At 37.2% G+C, this 17,554-nt stretch overlaps 1 long non-coding RNA gene across 4 annotated transcripts in view; it reads left to right on the forward strand.

The window, feature by feature from the left end:
* The window catches only part of LOC116232116 (uncharacterized), a 30,956-nt gene that overhangs the window by 3,996 nt on the left and 9,406 nt on the right, over positions 1–17,554 (forward strand). For 2 of the 4 annotated variants that reach the window (XR_016463934.1, XR_016463935.1), the window contains one exon: positions 242–476. The exons of the other annotated variants lie outside the window; for them this stretch is intronic. This is a non-coding gene — a long non-coding RNA (uncharacterized LOC116232116). Of the gene's footprint in view, positions 1–241; positions 477–17,554 lie in introns of those variants that run through there. 4 annotated transcript variants of the gene reach the window in all.

Genomic DNA, 17,554 nt, shown 5'->3' on the forward strand with positions numbered 1-17,554 from the left:
TTGCAACTCCATAAATAAGCTCAATTTTTATTTTTATTTTTTTTAAAGATTCAGCTTCTTGGTTACAAATTGAATACTACATTTTGACCTCATTATACCCCTGTTACAGTTGCACATGAACTCACTTTGTTGTCCACAATTAAATCTTGTAATTTGCTGAAAATGGATGTTTGGGCGTAGTTCAATAGGAGCCTTTTTGGTGGTGGTGTCAGGCTTAAACTGTTGCTTCCCCTCCTTGTAGCAATTCATTCTTGCTCTGTCTCATGTGACAGCCAAAACATTCTTCTGGCCATGAAATGAAGCAGATTGGAGAAGTGATTAGTTGAGAAGTAAGTAATTTCTGCGGGATCATTTGTCAGACGTGTCTCATCTTCAAGGTGCCGTTGTGCAAACGCTTTTATTGTCCCTGTTGCAATCCACTCATGATTCCAGGAATGAGTTTGTGCTGGAGGAGAGGGAAGAAGTTGGTGGCTGCTGCTTCAATAGCACTATCTGCTGCCACAAGGAAAATTCTGCCTATGGAGACTTAGTGTTCTGTGACCTGATGTTACAGAACCCTTCAGTGCAAAAGGACATTTCTTCACTCTCTCATGTAGCTAAAACTCCTGCTTTTTTGTTTGTTTGTTTGTTTGTTGTTTTTAAGAAATTAAAGTTGTGATTGAATGGATTTTAATAAATGGTTGTTTTAGGTATTGTTGTGGAGTACATTAGTAACAGCTTTGCCTTGCTTCTTAAATGGAAGGCATATTTAATTTTCTCTAAAAAATCTGTCTTAAAATGTTTAATTTTAGCACATCCACTTCAAGTGGCTTTCCTGTTTTTAAGGTAGATATCATGTGGGATGAAACAGATCATGAAAGAGTAATGTCACTCAGCAGAATTTTTTTAAAAAAGGAACTTGACATGGATGTTCAAGCTTATTTGGCTTTACCTTGTGAAGAAGGAAGGACAGTAGTAAGGTACCTTCATTAGTAAGTGTTGTTCACAAAGTCATTAGCTACAGTTCTTTCAATAGAAGTTAGTTTAATGTACAAATTCCACATCATGAGAAAATACTTTAAACATCTTCCTTTACAGTGACAATATTTTTCTGATTACTGAAAAGCTATGGTCAGTTCTCCTTTGAAAATAATCTACTCTTCCTCCAGAGCTAAGCATCTCTGAAAGGGGCATATGCTTGTTCTTTTGTATGGTGACCTAAAGGTGGAGAGCTGTTGGTGAGCGTGATGGTGTCTTTGATTCACTCTTTTTCAGTTAGGAAATAAATGGGTTGTTGATAGAATGCTGACAGATAATGAAAAAGAATTTGAATCAGGCCTGACAACATGAAAGCTGTAGAGTCCCTCATTTAGTTTTTCCCCTTTTATTTCTTTTTTCTGGGGGGAGTTAAATACAGACTTCAGAAAGTTTTCCAGTGTTTTGTGTACATAGTAAGAAAACACATGTTGAAGTTTCTACAATGTCTCTAAAGCCACAGATGAGATTAATTATGTTGACTTATTTTTGATTCTTCAAATAAGGTAATATCACTTATATGACCAAAATTCTTTATGAAGATAAAGGAAACACTTCTGCTTTTGCATCCAGATGTGTAGTCCTCTGTACAGGAGAGACCTGGACCTGCTGGAGCATGGCCAGAGGAAGGCCACAAAAATGATCCAAGGGATGGAATACCTCTCCTACAAGGACAGGCTGAGAGAGCTGTGGCTGTTCGGCTTCGAGAATAGAAGGCTCTAAGGTGACCTGAGAGCAGTCTTTCAATATCTAGGGAAGGGGAGCTACAGGAAAGGAGGGGACAGACTCATCAGCATGGTCTGTGGTGACAGAACAAGGTGAAATGGCTTCAAGAGGGTAGATTTAGGTTAGATGAGGGTGGTGAGGCACTGGAACAGGCTGCTCAGAGATGTGGTTGTTACCCTGTCCCTGGAGACTTTCGAGGTGAGGCTGGCTGGGGCTCTGAGCATCCTGATCTAGCTGTGGTGTCCCTGTTCATTGCAGGGAGGTTGGACTGGATGACATTTAAAGGTCCCTTTCAACTCTAAGGATTCTATGAGTCAATGATTCTACGCTGTATAACTGAAGAAGTATATCAACTGATTTGGAGGTTAGATTACTTAGAAGACTCATTAGTGAGATAGCTTTGAAAGAGCTTCCTGTTTTTTACTCATTTGTCATGCAAAAATCTACCTGATGTAACTAAAAGTTAAGCCAGGTGTAATGGTTATAATTGGAGTGATTTCAGGTAGCAAGATCACAGTTCATCAAAACGATGGTTTCTTTTCTTTATTGCTGATATGACAATTCTCTTAAAGAAAAGATGCTTTTCATTGTACATTTGACTGATTTTTCTAGAGGTTATGGTAGTTAATTAATGGAGAAAACTGCCATGAGACTTCTGATACACTTAAGCTTTGCTTGTAAATTTTACATAGTGAAGGCAAAGATGAGCTGCAAAAAATATTTAAGGGAATTTTATTATGAAAGACTGTAGTGGCAGCAGATTTTAATTGCTTGATGATTCTCCTAAGTTCTTAAGCATACAGAAAGAATTTCATCTGGCTTCATGAGTCTTCTCTGAATGGTGTGAATTCCTGAATTACTTCACTTGCTTTCACTGTAAAGTTCACTCTGCTCTTAATTGATCTTATGTATAGTGTGAAAGGCTAGGAAAAAACATGTCATTAAGCCTTAATTGGGTCTTTTAAACAAGTTAAAATTGGTTTACACTGCATTAAAGTGGGTTTTTGTAATCAAAGACGTTTCTGTAGAGCACAAAAGAGCATGACAGATTTTTCTTGTAATGGAGTTGGGAAATCTTGACAGCAAGCTAGGCTTGGCATTGTCTTGGCAGGATAAATGTCTGTTTGTTTCTCATCTTACAGGGAAAATATATTTATAAGCTGCACCTCCATGAGATTTTTTTTTTTTCTAGTGATGCTTAATAAAGTATAGTAGGAGCAATAGATGCAGATAAAAGCATTTCTGTTTTCTTAATTCAATTTGTATTTTTCTGAGAAGGAAGAGAAATTGACCTAAAGTTACTTTATCGTGTAATGGATTTTAGACCTGGAATTGTTTAATTTCTAATAGTTGTTTTGAGAAGTAAGTTATTAACAGAGGAATTATGTTGCCATATCTTTAATGTGTTCCTGACATGTTATCCACTGGGCTGTGTGATGCAAGCCAGGATTCCATCCAGCAGAATTGTGTGGCACTATGGACAAAAGAGAAAAATCAATGTCAGCTGTTTGAATGGGAATGTAAGAGTGTGATAGGAAGGAAAAAAGGCTTTCAACTTTTTTTTTTTTTAGTTTATTGAAACACTTTATAAACAGTTTTTGGTTGCCCTATTGTAATCTTTCTGTGGAATTTTCTGAGTTAGAATGTCATGAATGTTATTAGTGCTGTATAACGTTGTAACGTTAAGTATTTCAGTGATCTGGTATGTAGTATTTCATAGTGCAAAGTATCTCCTACATTTCCACTCATTCTGCTGTTATGTGGATATGTTTGTTCTGCTCAGTAAACCTTTGTGATGTGCATCAATATCAAGGCCATAATTGCTGTTTTGACTGTGAGCACCAGTTACCTAGTTAATGGCATTTTAAATAACATTTTTAAATTAAGCAATATGGTGATTATGCCTACATTTTTGTTCTTTTATCTTTTGCAAGGATGGTATCTTCAGTCTTTCTGCCATTCAGATACGTGACTCTGTGACCTGTTTCATCAGTATATTTTTCATAAGTTGCTCCTGATGTGGTGTCATAATGTGCAGGGAGTTCTATATAAAGCCTGTCTCTCCTCACCAGGAGTTTGAGCAGGGAGCAGTCTCCTGCATTATGGGGTTTCTCATAGAGATTCAGCAACGGCAGCCAGGTCATGCTGCAGCACCAGTGCTGGAGAGGTGCAAATACAGAGAAAATGCAATTGTTGGAAGAAAGAATTGCTGGCTTAATTCTGCTGCTGATCTAACTCTCAGTGAGTAATGGTAAATAAAAGGATTTAATAAGTTTTGATTTTACGGTCTTGAAATTAATTTGCTCACTTGCTTAGTTATATAAATGTGAATGTACCTTTAATATTTTAACATGTGGCAGTACAGTCTTCCATGTTGTGTGAGAAATGAACAGTGTTCTTATGTATGTGTGAACTGAAACTGTTATGGAAGACTAATAAGTGGAAGATAAGACATGCAATATTGTTTCTGAATCTGGTGACTATTTATAAAATGCCTTGAGTAGGGCTTCATTTGGGTTGACTTGTTTACTACTGTGTAGATACTTTGGCCTTTGCTGCATTGTTACTTCTTCAGTACTAACAAGGATCTGACTTCTCAATAGGCTATAGGGTTAGCACTGGTGTATTGCTCAAATGTTTCCTAAGGAAATAACCCAGGGAGAGGAGTTACCACGTAATGATTTAGCCAAGCTTTGGCAGAATGTCATGGGTTAGGGCAAAAGCAGCACAACCTGGTTGTTTCTTATGAAGCATCGCAAGCTTGGTGTAACTGATGCTGCTGGTATTGGAAACCCAGTAACGAGGGTCAACTGAACTGAACATTCATACAAGCTCTTGAGGCTGTCCAGTAACTTAAAACTGAAGGATACCTCTGTGTGCTGGTGCAGGCTGGTGTGTCGCTACTCAGAAGAGTCAACAGGAGCCAACTCAGATAGGAGTGTATTCATCTCACTTGTATCTGGTTGGCTCAGCAGCATGGCTGTGGCAATGCCCAGTTACCTCTCATGAAGCAAGATGCTTCAAGGTTTGCAGCAGCTACTCTCACCTGTTTGCCACAGGAGTTTTAAGAAGTGCCTCAGGTGCGTACCTCTGAAGTGCTAAGACTACCCTGACCTGAAAGCAATATGAAAGTCTGGATATAAGATCCAACTGTTAATGCATCAGGACATTTTGTTCTGGCTCTTCTTTCTTTCTTCAAGAAGTCTTTGAAAAATCTATTGGCAGAAATCATTACTGCCTTAATATGTCAGAAAGTGGTTCCTCATGTTGGACAATGCAGTGTGGTACTTGAAAGCTAAGAGCAAGGTCATTTTAACTCTGAGCAAACTTTGAGAATGTATTCAGCTCATTTCCCTTTTCTTACAGCAGTTGTTAAGTGTTTCTTTATTTGCTTATGGAGTGAAAAGGCTCTTAAGACTTTTTGAGGGCAATGTTGCACATTTGTTTTTAAGCTATTAGTTTTTACAAAAGAAATACATGTTTTATCAAAATTGGAAAGTATGGCAGTATTGTCACCTCAAATTTCTCCTGGCAAAATTACCCAAAACTTTCATAAATACTGGTTAGCATCCCTTTCATTATCTAGTTTCAAGGGAGTATTTCTTAGCCCAAGGATCTCTTCAGTTTCCATCAAGTATAGCTCTACTTATCATTTCTCATGACATCAGGGGGAAAAAAGCAACCAAATCACTTATTCTTTTGCCTTCTTGCTTGTAAGATCTGAATGTCTTCTGCTTGCTGTTTGAGCTCTGCTACCTGTGAGGAAAGTGGAAAAGCAGCTGAGGATAACTGCAGTCAAGATTTCTGCCCCTAACCAACAGCCAGCACCCTATAGTTAGGGGTGGAAAGAACAACAGTGTCACACTTATCTTTTAGCCAAAGGCCAGAGGTCAGTGTGAACTTGCAGCACTAGTCTGCCTTTCTAGGCACTAGTTATACTGTCCATGCAGCTTGATACTGTAGGAAGCACAGCTTTGCTGCTGAACTAGAGATACTTTTGCAAAGTATCCAAGAAAAAGAGAAAAAGCAGGAAGAATTTATAATGGAGATTAAATGGGTTCCAGGTAGGCTTTAAGTTTTCCTTTTAGTAACTTGGAAGATATGTAGTATTGGCGTTTTAATATGGTTACAATGTAAGGTATACAAGTGATAGTAGAATAAACTGACCTTTTTTTCTTTTTCTCCTTAAATTGAAGTTCAGATGGATTACAATGAAGAAAATAGCAGAAATATGACTGAACTATGTTCCTCAGCTGCTAGCTTCTCTGTGTAGCTTATTAATTTGCTAGCTTTTCTTGTACTTTCTTTTACATTTGTCACTTTATAGAATTTCTTGAATAGAATTCATGATTGCCATGGAGTCATAAAACATGCCTCCACTTCTAAAAATGAAATGCAGTATGATTTGGAAACATAGCACAGAATTGGAGGAGGATGGTTTTTAAAATCTCATCCAGCTTGCACAATGCTGAAGATTTAAGGGAACAGAAATGAAGGAGTCTGATCTTCTGGTGAGACATTTCTGTGGGAAAGAAAGCTACCGGGAAGAAGATTTGGAGGATATTTAATTGTTTTTGGTGACGTCCCATTTTTTATCTGGAAAGTTAAATAGATAATGTTACCATACAGCACCCCAGCAGATCTCATTCTGAGGTCTGGAAACCAATGTGTTTTTTTCCTTTGAAACAAAAACACATTAAGGGTGATTTTTATTGTTTTGTTAATGGGTGTGTGCTTTCTCTGAGATGTAATGAGCCATTTTAACAATGTTCTACATCCAAAAAAAGGGAAAGCTTTCTCTGTAGCCTTTCCTCCTCCTTTTTGTCCCCTAAGCTCATTCTGACAGCATACACAAGCCCTGGATCTTCTTAGATCCATTTGCAAGTTCATTTCATTTGCTAAAATGGCGGAACTCCTCTGGAAAAGAAGAAACTGGATATCATCCTCTTGGTTAGAGTCAGGCAAATAGGAGCGTTTGGTGTTTAATTACACACCGAGTAGGAGAGTGTGATGTGCCTGTTCTGAGGCAGAAGGTGTTGCACTGGTTTGGTAGATGTGGGACCGCAGCCTGTGTAAGAACACCACCTCATCTGCTGTTGCAATAGTGAGACTGAGGCTGTACTACAATCCAGCCCCTTCTCATAGAAGTGTTAATTCCATCTGGAATGCATATCTCATTTGTGCTGTTATTTGAATTCACTTGGCCAACTTCTGTTGTATATAAATGCTCCTTTTTAAAATCTCATCCCAGCATGCACTGATTTAGTGAAATCAATTGAACTGAATGAATTTGTGTCCTGCCTAATTCTTGATAAGACCTGTATTTGAAAGTATGCATTTGTTAAAATAGCTGTGAGCTTTTGTTGTGCTTATACGATTGCAATAACTTCTGACAAGTGTTTTCCCAAAGCTCTTTAGAGAAGGCATCTGATGTGCAGTATAGGACAAGTGCTTACTAACAAAGCTGTATTGATGTGTTTTACTTCAAGTGCCCACAGTGTGTCAGTATTTGCATTCTTGGAGTTGCTTGCTTCATGTCTTCTAATTCTTAGTGTCACTGACTATTTGAGGCTGCATTTGAGCTCTCATAAGCGGGCAGTTATTGTAAGATTTTTGCATGGACTCTTTTGTTGTAGCATTTCATAGTGAAGCTGGAAATCACAGTGGAAACAGTTACTGCTAGGAATATGTTCTGGCCTGTATAAATAACAGAACCTTTTATAACTATTTAAATAACGCCTATCTTTTCTTGTGCTGGTGTATTTTGTTTAATGGGATTTTTTTTTTTTTTTTTACATACACTTTGTCTTCCATGTGAGAAGGAACCTTGCAAGTTGCATGTGAATTAAATTCCTTACACTAAAAAAAGTATTAATTAGGAATCTAGAGCAAACGTTCAATGGAGGAAATGGAAAATTTTGAATGAACTTGGCAGCACAGGGAAAGCAAGAAGCTTGCTGAAGCATTCTGCCTCTTAAAACTGCGTCTTACACATTGCAAGAAAATTTTACTGTTTAGGAGTCATAGTACGTATGGAATCCAAGGGCCCCTAGCAGAGGGGCTCCCTTGTTTGTTTTGTTGTTCTTGTTGTTGTTGTTGTTTGCTCTTTGATATTGAACGGTACTTTAGAAAATGAGTTTTATTCTATATCTCATCTAGGTGAATCCCTTCATTATTACACCTTCCTGCTGAGCTCCTAGGGCTTTTTGCTGTATTCTCATCTCTCTTGCGGAAGGGGTGGAAAGGAGGAGCATCAGTACTTCTCATACTTCCAGCCACTCTCAGGCCAAATGGTTCTGGGGCTGGGTTTTTGGGTTGTTTTTTCTTTTTTCTTTCTTTTTTTTTTTTTTTTTGGTTGATTGGTTTTACAAAGCAGTGGCAAAATAAAAAATCAACCTTGTAAATATGACTTTGTCTGGAGTCAGTTGGATGCCCACGTGTTGTTTCAGATGCTCTCATATCACATTGAGTTCAGCATGCATATTCACAGTGAAGTATACATTGGTGATCTGTGATGTTTGATATCAGTTTTGTACCTGTAATTTTGCAACATATGTTAGTTTTTCCTCATTTCTTGCCCTGAAAAAAACTGAAGTATTTTCAAAGAGCAGAGGTTCTGAAAATCACAGAAGCATTCACTGGCAGTCTTAAGTTATTCATCTCTGTGAGATCAGTCAATAACTCCACTAGATATTAGCCATTGGAATGTAGCCAGCTGCATCAGTTTTACCCATAGCTTTTGGAGTTTATTTCTTAGGACAAGGGCATTCAGATTTTGGAAACCTGATTTTTGTTTCTGGTTGTTACACAGTTGTCTTGCCTCTATTGGCTCTAAGTCTGTCAATCTGCTCTCAAAATCCTGTTTGTATTCTACCTCCTTTTTCCTTTGACGTGAATTATATCATAGAATCATTAAGGTTGGAAAACATCTCTAAGATACCTAGTTCAACTGTGAACCCATCACCACCATGCCCACTCAAGTGTTAGGTGTTACAAGTTTGTACATGCTTCCACATGCCTATGCGTTAGTACTTTTATATGATATGGCTTTCTCCCCCTTTTAAAAGCAAAGAAGAATGTCTTAACTTTTGTTTACAGGTCCAATGATGGCAACGTTTAGCCTTCATTGATTTCAGGCAGCACTTGGAAAGCAGATCCTGCACACCTGAAGGGGAGATTTTTGGGGATGGGCTGTAGTCACTGCATGCTGAACAGTAGTTTATAGTTCTGGCAATACAAACTGTTGAGATTATGATTTCTTAGGGGAAAGACGTATGTTAGTTATTATCTTATTTTTCCTTGAGCAAACGTGCTTATTTAAATTCCAAGAGAATTAATTACATTCCGCATAGAGAATTCTGGGAATTCCAAAATAGGTTTTGTGTTAATCTCTTAAGACTCCTTTAACTAGTTCTAAAGTAGTTCTGTCTGTTGAAATATTTTATTATCAAACTCCGATTCTGATTGACTTACTGCAAAATCACTTTCGTGCCCATATGTTTAATATAGAGAGTTACAACAGTTAAATCTAGGATTTTTTTCAATTGAAAGTCAGATTTGAATTCACTTAAAAATTTGATTTTTGGCACAAATATTTACGCGTGATTATGGAACGCATACTTTGTGGATGATTCAGTTATTCTTGAATCATTATAGTTTTACATAAACCACAGTGCCAGCAAAAACAAATCAGATGTAGTTCCAACTTTCTTTGGTCTGTTTCTTCTAGGCACAAAATGAATGTTAGATTTAAGCATCCATCTGTTTTTGTAATCATATCTCATTTGAGCAACAATGACTATGCATCCTTCTCCAGCTCCCAAAGCTCTCTTTAGAAGGTGAAGAGGAAGAAGACCACAATTGCCTCCCATGATGACATCCTGCCAGGTTTTCAGGCAGCTTTTTTATTGGACTTGAAAATTCTTCCTTTGGGAAGAATGAGATGCAGATATTTAGCTAGGCTTAAAGGCAACTTTGCAATTTGTTTTCGTCAGAGATGGGCTAGTAGACAGTCGTGTCCTCCAAAGTGCACAGCAGATCCCACCTGTATGTTGTTATACACTGCACTGAACAAGAAAAGCCTAATGGAGAATCTGTTTTGGTCTAGATCGTTGCGTCCTTGTTGTTTCCTGTAGCTGAAGCAGTCTTACCTCAGGCAGCACAAAGAAGTGAGTGCTCTGCTCTGTGGTTCTTTGCACTTGATGTTTTAGTAGCTAAGGGCTTTTTTTTTTTTTTAATTAAGGGAATTATGCTGTGTTAGGAAAACTGTCGTGACATAAGATGTTACATTTAGGGCTAGGAAATTCTAATTTTACCAGATTATTTTGGTCAGCCATTCCTTTTATCTACCTGCAATGACAGGTGTGTGTACTGAGATGGGACTTAGTTATTTTTTTTGTAAGGTGTTCCATGTCAGGTGAACTTGCTCATTTAGATATCCTGAATATAGAGAAGTATTTCTCTAGCTCTTAACTGTGACAGTTGTGAGCTGTTAAACTTTGGGAAGTTTTCAAACTGACTGTTCAGAGAAGCAAAAATTGTTTCAGCCTCCCTCCATCATCATCCTTGCAGCAGTGTGAGAGACAAATACCCATCACACTTGTAATCCTTTAGTTTGAGTATGATTTAGTTGTATGCTAACATACCTTTTTACCCTCTTTTTGTGGCCTTTGTATGTAAAGATTAAGAAGGACCAATGATTCATTAATTTAAAATAGATAAGGGTATAAATTAATCTTTTCTATGGCTCATTAGTAATTCTACCTAAAGTAATCAATTCCTTTCCACTTCTGCAATCAAAACTCTTTTGACCACTTAAGTATACTCTTATTCTCAGGAAGTGGTCTGGACAGTAGTTTCTAAGCCATTCTAATCTGTGGAGAAACTAATGCCTTTCATGAGACTGCCAAATACCACAAGAAAGGACTGTATTTTCCTCCGAGCCCTTCTGTGCCAGATGGATCAAATGATTCCATTTTCCAGGCAAATAAATCAGAAATCTTGTAATGTCCTCTGTGATTTTGGGTCTTTTCCTTTTTTTGCTTTTCTTCTGGAGTTGTGACATATTTCTTAATTCAGTAATTACGGTCTTCAGAGAGAACCTGCAAGGTTGCTACCTGACCAGTAATTTTCTCCCCGAAATTGCTGAAAGATAACCCAAAGTAGTAGTTCAGCTTCTGGGAGTTGAGTCTAAGGATTCCACTTCTTTTGACTTCGGAGATGTAGAAGTACTGAGGAAAAAAGCCTAAATTGTGGCTCTGGTTGTACCAGAGTTTCTTCATGGCATAATTTTGGTGAACCTATACAATATCCATCCTTTACTTTGTCATGGCTTTGCATGTTTGCTGTTTCATACCCTGTTTTTGTGATGGTCCACACAAAACACTGTTAATTGTGGCATCTTTCCACTGTATTAGGATGCTTCATCTTTACTTGTTCCTTTCCTTTCTATAAGACATGGTTTAATCCATTCTGGTCATACAGTTCAGTTCATAGTGTACAGAAACTTAGCTGTATGTTGAGTAGGGATACAAAATATTTAGGAGCTATATGTCAAATACTTGCATATCAAGCAAGGTTATGGTCCTCTTGAAAAGATAAAATACAGTCAATCGTGTGATGAGAAAAGTTCAGTTTCATCTCTAATTTTTTTTTTTTAGCTTGATTTTTTTTTTTTTTCTGGGCCTCTATTTTTCATATTCTTTTTAAGCATCAGTGCTATGAAAGGACCTTCTGTACTACATCCTGTGCACTGTTACAGGCTCCTGCTGAGAGAAATGAGTGAAAATGAATGTCCAACTTATGTTGATCTCACAAATCTATATTTTGCTGAAGAAGTTAGGAAAACAGGTGGGTTAAGTCAGGTAACTTCTTTGCTTTTTTAAATAACGTGCTTTAGAAACAAAGTCAAGCTAGAAAATGCAGAGGTGGCACGTCCAGAATGAAATAAAGTAGATGTCGTTTGCCTAAAATTGCAGGTGATATTCCTGATGAAATCATACATACTATGATATATGGAATGGTACTGAAAATTTTTCTCCTAGCTGTAATCAGAGACTGTTATATAGCCAATTCCTGGGAATGGCTGTTGAGAACAAGCAAACAAACTGTTCCTGTAAGTATTCCATATAAAAAAAACTTAGTTGATTTGGAAGCATTTTTCCAGCTGGGTACAAATGGCCCCATTGACAATTAGACAATATTGTTTCCATCATTAAAATTGCCAGTCTTTCATAAGCAATCAGTTATGTTTCCTCTTAATCTGATGCATGATTTTACTAGTATACTGTGGCTGCATAAGAAATCAAATGGTGAAATAATAAACTTACAATACTTCTGTGATATTTTTTTTATTTATGGAAAGCTTTGGATATTTCTGCATGAAACATAAAAACAGTAGGAAAGTATGAATTATATTTCTGAAGATAGGTCTTTAAAGTGCATAACTTTTTTTAATAGAAGGTGAAGAACTGTTCGGGCTTTCAGTATTGTGATGATCTTATGCTAAAGAGATAGTGGACTTGTCATGTTTATTTTAGTCTAGAAATCTACGTTTCCTAGAAAGTACCAAGTTAAGGTGTCATGCAGTGCTGTTTTCTGCCATGCCCTCCTGATGAGTTGTTTGTAGGTTATTTCTGAACTTGTTGGGAAGATGCCACTTCTAGCACCTTTTTGTTTTTTTGTTTGCAAGAATATGTAGGTACTCTCATACTAAAATTTGATGTTTCAGTGTTGCATGCAAAATCTTCAAGCCAACAGCTTTTCTGCCGTATGTAAGAAGTTCTCTGTGTTGTAGAGGGGCTTAGCAGAGAATGATCTTATCTGCAGATGATTAAATTTTCTTGTCCATTATAGATGTCTAGTGTACATGAAGTCTTGAGGATACCACTACAAACATGAAGGTTATCAAAATGAAACTTCTGGCTGCAGGATTACTGATAATCTACCAAGAAAGAAGAGAAGAATAATGTGGCTAACCGTAGAGAAGTTTTAAAGGAAGAGTACAGTGGTTGACCGAGATCCAGCTGACATTTGAATGATGATTACACAGCATAACTTTGTCTGGCTTTCACAAAGTTTACCCAGAACAGCCTTTGTCTCATAGCTGGGGTGTTTTTAAGCACAGCCAGTTTATTCAGTTGGGGAAAATGGGTTACAATCTTCTCTGAAATAGGCTGTAGCTGTGCCAGCTTTGTGTCTAGGGTACTGGCAATAATAACCTGAATGATGGTAATTTTTCATAAGTCTTCCACAATTCCCCTGAAAGACTGAAATTACTCTCTTAAACTGACAGTCATGTGATCTTAAATTATACTGGAAAAGCCTACAATGGGATATGCTACAGACTCAGGTGGACCAGAGCAAAAGTTGAGGACAGAGTAGTGCTGTTGGAGTTTCACAGTGGTATATTTACTTCCATACTAATTGACTTGTTGGCTGTAATGTAAGTTCATTTTTGACAAGGCGGAGCATTTGAAGAGAAGTGAGACTGTGTGGAGGTGTTAGACACAGGGCTACTATTTTTCATGTTCTGTTTGAGCATCAGTGCTATGAAAGGAAAACATGAAGTTCTGGGAAGTCTAATCAAGTGTGTATTTGTCAGATTTGTCTTTGTTTCTGAAGCCTGTTTGTAAAACAGGCAATAGTTCTTACTGCGGGCAACATTTCAGCTTGGGAGAGGCAAGGGAGAGCAACTTCTTTGTGCCTGGTATACCCAAAGAGTATCCATGCAGGTATGTGCAAATTAGCACTTTTGAAATTCATGAGAAAATTCATGACTTTGCACAAAGTCTTCCTGTGTACATAATTCCTGTGGCTCCTCAGTAGTACCATGGACTAAGATGGAAAGTACTGTATGTACACCTTGATGCTGTATTTCAGATGCTTGATTCTGGTTAGATGTTGTCGAGGGAAAAGGAAAGCACCTGTCACTTCTGTTTTATATTAATATGTATATAACTTCTGAAAGTGCTATGAATGCTATGAACCTTTAGTTTGACTTGGCCCCTTTCAGTCTTAGTGTGTCTGTTTCTGTGGAGTCTCAGGAAAGGCTCACATAAGAAAAAATGTTTTTCTTTTAGCTTAAACTGCTTGAAGATGAGTTGTAGTGTAATTGCTCATTAATGTGATAGCTTCCAACTCAAGATATTCCGTGTCTTATGTCTGCAAATGGAGGAAGGGATTGACATCCAGAATGTGTTTGAGGAGAGGAACCATGTCAAGAGTATGTTTAAAAAGATTAAAGATGCACTTGTGAGTTCTGAAACCAGATTAATTTCACTGTGATGCAAAGTGTTTAGTGCTGAGAGTAATTACAACTTCAGCTGCATAAGACCATAGTAAGAAACTAATATATATTTTTAAATTCTTTCTTAATTCTCCCCTTCCTCAATGGAAAAGAGCATTGATACTGGGTCTTGATTCATCCCCATCTGCAACAACACACATCTTTTGAATGCTTAACAATAAACTATCTTCACTTTTGTGCTAGTAAAATCTGTCAGAAACAAAACCGAACAATTTCAGGAAAGGAAAAAGCATAAAATCAAGTAACTGATCTTTGTTTTTACTCAGACTTTACTTTTGTCCATGTTCTTCTAACTGACAACGTCTATTGAATCTACTACAGTCACCTCCTATCAACTTAATTTTCAGAAAGGTCACATAAATCTAGTGGCTAGTTTTGGAGTAACTAGAGTAACATTAGCCCTTTCCTTCTGCCCCCAAATAGTTTTGTACTGTTGTTGGAAAAGCAGCACCTTGAATATATAGCTAAGAAATTGTTCATTTAAGAGCTCTGTGGGGTTGTTTGGGGTTTTTTTGTGTTTTTTTTTGGCATTAGGCAATCTCTTAAATAGAAGCACAATCATGGCTTCTTTTTGTAGATACCTTCAGTACTTCTTTTTAAAAATAACAAAATCACTTCTGCAGAGTGCTTAGAGCTGAGACTTATTAGTCTAAATGCTTTCAATTCTGAAGAAGTCTGTAAACATACCTGTTGATTAAAGAAGGTATTAATGTATCTAAAATTGAAGAAATGTTGTATACTGATCTTTTTTGTGTATTTTTAAATGATTCAATACATGCTAGAGGATTAATTTCTCTTATAAGTAATTGAAGATTTTGTGGATCTCATTAGAACTAATGAATAGAAAAAAATACAGTTTAGAAGAATGCCATTAATATATATCTGAAATAAATGGTTACAAATTTGCCCTGAGGAGTTTTGGGCACTAAATTGTGTTTTTTTCTTCTATGCCTAAGTAGAACTTTGTTTAAATTAAACTTTCTCCTACTAATATTTAGTTAGTTAGTTAGTTAGTTATTCCCATTAATATTATTCTATTTGCTTAAAATGTCTCAGCATTGCAACTGTTGGGGGGAAAAAATCAAAAGGTGATCCAGATGATAGAATTTTAGAAACCCTGCTGCTGTGCAATGTTACTATGGATGTCAGCGACAAAAGTACCAACAGTGCAGTGAAGTACAGGAGGTAGAAAATACCTTTTTTTTTTCCTGTGAATTATTTTGTCTTAAGTTTTTCTTTGTTTATTAAATGTGTGTTGTCAGTTGGTTGTACAGCGCTGTATTGTGATCAAATGTAATGGTAGAGGGATAACCTGTCCTGCTGGGAACAGAAGAAACCTCTGAGCATGGGCTTACGGTAGAGAACAGCATAATGATATTCGGAAAGATGTGAATTTGCAAAGAAGAGAGATGCTTTGGAAAAAAGCATTTTTCACAAAGGGAAGCATCTCTCCATTTCTGTCGAGTAGGAGAGACAGTGATTACGATTGTAAGAAGATGCATCACATAAAAATGATAGAAGTTTACACATGCATGTGACAGAGTGGATAAGAAGACACACTTATCGCATAAAATATCATATTAATTTTACAATAAAATTTACTGCACTGGAAACTTAAGTTACCTAAAGCAGTTTCTTAAGGCCACCATGTAAGAGTATGTGATTCTTCATACCTGGAAATTGTAACGATACAAAGCTGTAAAATGTAATATGATGTGTACTTGCACTGATGTTTCTAAATGTGATTGATTGTACGACTTACATATTGTAGGGGTATGAAGTGCACTAGGGACAGCACCTGGAATTTAGTACGACTTGAAGACTGGGCAGACAAATTGTTGGTAGGGTGTGCACTTCAGTTTATGTACAGTATCTGGAAAATTGTATGGCCAAGAGCGAAAACAAAAGGTTTAATCACAAACTGAGCTCAGAGTGTTCACATGGACACTTAGTGTCTGTTTTCTGATATTGACCAATAACAGGAGATAATAACTGTAATTACTATATTACTTCTTGGAATATCCTTCTATCTTCCATCAGCTTGATTTATTGAGCTGATGTTGTGTCATATTTAATCGCCCTCAATGGGAAGACTCAATGACAAATCTGCTGCCTTTTGAACCTAAACTTTTAGCCACTGCAGTATCCTTTGATGGATTCCACAGATTATGCAAAATCTGTGTAGAGGCTTTTTTGTACACTTGACCATCCTTGTCAGTGGGTGGCTCGGCTCATGATTGTGTTCACTCTTTCTTTCAAAAGAACAGCTTGGGTAGGATTAAAAAGCAAAATGACTGAAAAACCCTAGCACCTCTTAGAACTGTGGGACAGCTGAATGTTTCATTCTGTATTGGTGCTGTCTTACAAATTCTGTTTTAGTACCAAGTCCACAGGCAGCCTGATGTAATACGTTTTTCATAATTTGTATGGAAAAAAATCTGGAGGGAGATAGGGTACTAACTGCACTCTCTCTCGCCTCCAGCCCTGTAAAATGTATATGTTGATGCAGTTGTGTGTTCTCTTACAAAGGAGCACCTACTCAGGGGAGGCATAGCTTGCTGTTTGACTTCCTGGCAGTACTTGAGTAGAGGCATTTAAATTATTAATGTTTTTCTTTTTTTGGCTCTGTTCTTTTATGACTTTACTGATGCTAAATAATAGGTGACATCATTGAATTTATGCTCCTTAAGAACCCCCAGATGTGCTCAAAGATTTGCTGTTAGAATGCTTTCAAGCAAAATCTGGGCTTCTGAAATGCACTTGCCCTGTACAGTACCTGTGCAAGAGGAGTAATTTGAAAAATAAAATAGGTTGTAAAATTAAGAAGTCACTCATAATGTCCCTATTAGCTGTGTCTCCTTTTACAATAAGGTATTGTGTTACTTTGCAAATGATACCCAGGTGAACTGGGAATTAACTACTGGCAAAGTTTGACATGTTAGCTCTAACATGGCTACTGAGTTTATCAGCAGCAATTCTGAATGTCGTCTGTGGTATCTAAGGAGGGGGTCCTTTTTGAGCCTTGTTACCTAACAAGTTGGCTTCACCAATCAGCCATGCGTCAGACTCATACTCTTAAATGACAGTTGGTATAAACAAACAAAAAAAAAAGCCAAATAATGGATTTTCGCCTTCTCATCATTTGCAAACTTGAAAATGGCACCTGAAAGTTCTAAACTCTGAATTTTCAATGTTCTTCCTTTTCACTATAGCACAACCAGCAGAAGGTAGTTAAGTACAATAACACAATAAAAAACAGGACTGTCAAAAGTGAAAGAAAATTAATTTTTCTAGTAATTTAATGCAAGTCTGATAACTCAGTTTGACTCCAAGTTGGCCACTTCCAGACTCTTACTGGGGCGTCAGCCAGGCTTTTAGAGATCTAGTATTACAAGTGGAAATCACAGGAGGGTTTGATTTACTTGAAAATTGAGAAAGATCAGACAACTAGAGATGAAGAGCCATGTATGTTTTCTATTTTACCTTCAAAAAATGTGTTCTTTCCAA

The sequence above is a fragment of the Phasianus colchicus genome, chromosome 2 (genome assembly GCF_987193195.1).
Source record: "Phasianus colchicus chromosome 2, bPhaCol1.hap1.1, whole genome shotgun sequence".
Lineage (NCBI taxonomy): Eukaryota > Metazoa > Chordata > Aves > Galliformes > Phasianidae > Phasianus > Phasianus colchicus.